This window comes from Phalaenopsis equestris, unplaced genomic scaffold (assembly GCF_001263595.1).
Source record: "Phalaenopsis equestris unplaced genomic scaffold, ASM126359v1 Scaffold000054, whole genome shotgun sequence".
Classification (NCBI taxonomy): Eukaryota; Viridiplantae; Streptophyta; class Magnoliopsida; order Asparagales; family Orchidaceae; genus Phalaenopsis; species Phalaenopsis equestris.
Genome location: NW_018164496.1, coordinates 2,123,762 through 2,129,455, shown reverse-complemented (window position 1 = coordinate 2,129,455; position 5,694 = coordinate 2,123,762).

Here is a 5,694-nt window from a genome sequence, read left to right as displayed (position 1 = left end):
CAAGCCCATATTAAGTCATTAAACTATACTTGGAGGATTTTAAGACACATTTAGAAGGTTAAACGAATGTCGAATCTGACGAATTTATAGTTGAACCTAACGTATCGACAAAAATCAATGTATTTAGCCTAAGATTGCTCAATTTTGACATCATTAAGGCAATCAAATGTCCGTTAAATGCCATCTAATTGGAGGAAGCTATTCAGATCGTCTGATCGAAACAGTTTATATTCCAGCATTAAGTGTGCCAATAACACTATGAAAAAAAGCCCTACAACTCTCATGAGAGGGAGCTTAAGCCTTGAGTGAAATTTTGAGACTTTGAGAAAGAGCTGAAGTTCAACACCATCTCGACCGTCTTCAAGTACCGCTAACCGCCCGTCGAACACTGTCGACCACCGTTGACCACCGTTGAACGTTGTAGCCGCCACTAACTGTTGTAGACATTCACCGACTGTCGTGAATCGACATTATAACCTGAAAATCTAGAAACATTTTCTCGTTCGCGGGAAAAAAAAATGTCTGTAATTATTAATCAATAGTAATTTTTTACGACTAGATCAGATCTCGTGATTTTTTTCCCTTTACGAGTTTTCCACGTAAAAAATTATGATGTCTTTACTGATTGTTCTTCTTTCATCTGATTGTTTGTTGAAGTCTCTCGCAACGCTAAGACAATAATTCATTACTCCATCATTGCGAACAATCTAGCACGCATCACATGTAGTTATAGTTCTAACACCTAAATAATCATATTTACGTACATACTCATATTTTTATATTATCATCCCGATTTGTTTAAAAGCAACACGATAAATGTGTAAATATCAAAATTTAAGTGTTATATATGTAAAAACATAATGTTGTATATGTAAACTTACCTTAAAATTTAATATAAATAAAAAATCTTTTGATAGCTGTTTCCCGCTTTTGCATTTTGAAAATTTGATTTCATGATTTTATTTAATTTTTTCTAAATTAAATTTAACAACTTTATAATATATTGATTAAAAATACTTAAATTTTTATTTGCAAGCAATCTTAATAAATTTTTTTTTAAATATTACGTATGACTGATTGCTGTACGGATGTAACCACGCTGCTGCGAATTGCATGCCGGCTCATCCAAACTGTTGTCCAGACATGCGAGTTATAATTCCTCATCAATAAGATACATATCGTGCCGCTTGATTGGTTTACCAGTTTGACAGTTTATCTTTGATTAAGATAATTTAAGTTTAAAGTTTAACAAATTGGAGTGTAGATAGTAGTTTAAGCATAAATATATACCTATTGTCTTAATTATCTTTTTTATGCAATTATACGTCACACTTTTCTTGTATATTTATAATTTAGGGGTGTAAACGAGTCATGTTAAGCTCGGGCCACCCTCAGCATGATTAATTAATGGAGCTCGAGCTCAACTCTTGGAGTCGAGTCGGGGCTGGCTCGAACTTAACTTGTTTCTCCGAACTCGAACGATAGCCATTTATTTAGTTAGCTCGAGCTTATACATGAGCCGGTTTTACCCGCTCACATTTTTTTATATATCAATCTAAAATTTTATAATTGCATTTTTTTATATAACAATCAAGTATTTAATATCACAATAAAATGATTGCATATATAACAATCAAGTATTTAATATCACAATAAAATTTATATATCCAACTTCTAAAATCTGCATGTACATTCATAAAATTCTAAATAAAAATAAAAAGCCAATGTGCGGGGCCCACATCTGGACGGAGACACGTGGGCTATGTCCGGGGGGTGAAAACGACTGGGATGGCCCGCACACGCACGTTGGGCTTCGGATTGGTTCAATCATAAGGAGACGACAAAGCCGGTCGCCGACAAGATTCCGGATCCCGCTCCACAGTCTAGAGCACGATCGAACGGTTCAAAAAACAGCCACGTAAGCATGAGCGCTTCTGGAAATATTATTATGCGACCGCGTTGGATACGGTACATAAATCTTGACCGTTGATTAATTTATGATGGCGGGAAGGTCTGTAAATTTCTCTCTCTCAATTTCGGATATGATTATATCGTGATTAATATTTAGTAGTTATGGATGAAAATTTTGAGCTAATATTATCATTTAAAATAAAATTAAAATAAAAATTTTCATGAGAATAGTTGTTTTTCTTAACTACATATCATCATAATAATAATCTATACGAAAAAGTGGTAACACGAATGTTGAGGAGATCTGATGGGGTGTCGAGTCTCACCAATCATACGTATTAAGACATATTAAGACATAAAGACAAGTAGATAACTTGAGCCCGAACGGCTCATCTAGATATAAGACAGAAGATTCCTCAAGCCTATCACCACGATGAAACAAACCCGAGGAGTTATCTTTTAGTCTTGCAGTTACATAAGAGACATTTGACAATCTCCTCCAGTAACATCAAATCTAATGAGATGTTTTTTCCATCCCTCGAGTTTCTCTTTGTCGCCAGGCATACTACCTATCGGTTCACTATGATCCACCATCTGTCTAACAGCCTAGCTTCCCTCCATCGACATGAACTCTCATAAAGGATTGGAGATCGACAACCAATCATGTCAATCGATCAACAAGTCAACTGATCCAAACAATTCTACTGACCACCCAACCAGTGAAAGTTTCGTCAATCGATAACACCTTTCAACCCAACTGATCAACAACTCATTTACCCATTGAACTGAGTATTCACCAAGGCCCCGCCAATCTAGCTGACTAGTAACATCTATCAAGATTTGCCAGCTGGCACCACTTATCAGAGTCTCACCAACCCAACTAGTTTAAAACAGGGTTATAAATGTAGTTGCACATATTATACCCTATTTCTTTATAAATAATAGACCATTAGATGAATAAAAAATTACACAATTCTTAAAAATATTCTTACTGCATACCTTCCAATAAAACAAAAAACATAAGAATTTAAAATATATTAATTTATTTATTTCAACATATATTTATTTTAAATTCAGTACTTTCTTCAATTACCCATGTGCTCATCACAATACAACGACGAAATTACTTGATATGCATTATGAAATATAATATAAATAAATAAAATAAATTATCATGAGAGTTATTAGGTGTGGGCAGGAGTAATCTTCAGAAATTCTTTGTTTTTTTTTTGTTGGAAAATTCAACCGTTGTCAAGAGGCTCAAATTTTCAATCTTAATTTTATTATTGTTATTATTATTGTTATTAATTTAGCTCACGGGTTGTTAATCGATCGAAAATTGATTCCAATTTTGGCTTGGATCGGGATTAGATCGAAATAAACGAGTCGAGCTATGAGCCAAGATTTTGGAACAAATCTTTTCGAGGCAACCCGAACCTGCAACACATTCCATAAATGTGATGTTATTGGATCTTATTTTTATCTGTGGGCTATATCCCAATCTAACTAGCAAAGAAAGAGTGAATGGGAAATAGATGTGATTAGGAAGTAGAAAAATTCCATTATGTTGCTCAATAAGTCATAATATAAAAGAAAAATATCGAACACTCGGCTCTCCTTAAGATCCCCAAATTATAGACATGAATTTTACAAGTCAAGCTATAGGGGAAAAAAGTCAAGGGCTCGAACCCTAAAAAGTCAAGCTCTAGAGATCGAGCGCCTTGAACCCGTATGGGCAAGTCCTTAAGCTCCGCCGGCAAGCTTCATGGATCCGATTAGCAAATCTGCCTCGAACTCGATCAAATGAATTCAACACGAGTCCGACTTAACGTGCTTTCAATCTTTCATTTGGACTAGTTAGCACTTAGGGTATAATGGGGTGACTTTTTGTCATGTTATTTTAATTTGTATTTTTGAGCATTGAATCCTAACAAGCATCAATCCTTATCCACACTATAAGACACCATATTTTGTGAAGGCATTTACATACATACCAGACAATTCTTATATGTTTACATATCTAACACCTAACTTTCGTATTTACATAACACTCAAATCTTTGGCATCACATCAATTATAGCACTATGTTATAAATGAAAAGATGCGTTGAATATGTAAATGCATAAGAATTGTGTACTAAGTATTTGAATTTACCTTTTTTATATGCCCTTCCCATGCAATTTTACAATATACTATAATTCATGTGTATTTCTTACATAGTTTTATATTGTACACATACAATAATATTTATTCATCTCTTAATAACTAATATTTTACTTCACTTTACATTTTGATGAGTTTTCATACTCTTGATTGGAAAAAATTCAGTGTATTTATCAAATAGAAGCATATTTTGGATTCATGAATATGGGCCAAGGTTTTTCGGAATGCAAATGAAGTGGGCCCTGTTTTGTATCATATTGGGCTTCATTAAAATTAAGGAATTGGGCCGCTTAAATAGTCACAATTATCAGTTTCATATTCATATATATCCTATCATATATATTTATTATTTTAGATAAGACAAAATACATCCTGTGATATAAATTCTAGTATGTGTTATAATATACTTTATATGCATTATTATTTTTTTATACACAACTAATCGTAGCCGTTGATTCATAGCAATGGATGTAATTAGCATATATATTATATATATACCACCTAATTCCTCTGTATTTACATATCTAACATCTAAACGCTACCTTTTACATGTATATCAACCAAATCTTTCATATCACATAAAAAATAGCACCATTTTAGTGTTTAAATAGTGGAACTCCTTTTCAAGTTTGGGAGTTAGACATGTAAATACATAGAAATTGGGTTGTATGCATGTAAATCTTCTTAAAAAAGGATGGGAACATTTATATGCATACCACTCAATTTCCATGTGTTTACATATCTACAGCCGGCAAGCTTCATGGATCCGATTGGCAGATCTGCCTCGAACTCGATCAAATGAGTTCAAAATGAGTCCAGCTTAACGTGTTCTCAACCTTTCATTTGGACTAGTTAGTTCTTAGGAGGTGACTTTTTGTCATGTTATTTTAATTTGTATTTTTTAGCATCGAACCCTAAAAAGCATCAGTCTTTATCCACACTATAAAACACCATATTTTGTAAAGGCATTTACATACATACCACACAATTCTTATATATTTACATATCTAACACCTAACTGTCGTATTTACATACATAACACTCAAATCTTTGACATTACATCAATTATAGCACAGGTGTACATTTAAATGCATAAGAATTGCGTATTAGGTATTTAAATTTACCTTTTTATATGCCCTTCCTATGTAAGTTTACAATATACTATAATTCATATGCATTTCTTACATAGTTTAATCAAATAGAAGCCTCTTTTGGACCATGTATATGGGCCAAGTTTCTTTGAAAAATAAATGAAATTGACCCTCTTGTATCAGATTGGGCTTCGTGAAGGCTAAGGTATTGGGCCGCTTAACTATTACAATTTCAATTTCATATTCATATATATCCTTTGATATATATTTGTGTGTGGTATACTTTATATGCATTATTAGTTTTAAGTTGGAAAAAGATCTTATACATACAACTAATCGTAGCCGTTGATTGATAACAAGGGTTGTAACTTCAGCATATCTATGCCAAGTATATGTATATATGTATATTTTCCAAGTTTGGGAGTTAGATATGTAAATACATGGGAATTGAGTTATATTCATGTAAATCTTCTAAAAAAAATGGGAACATTTACATGCATACCACTCAATTTCCATGTGTTTACATATC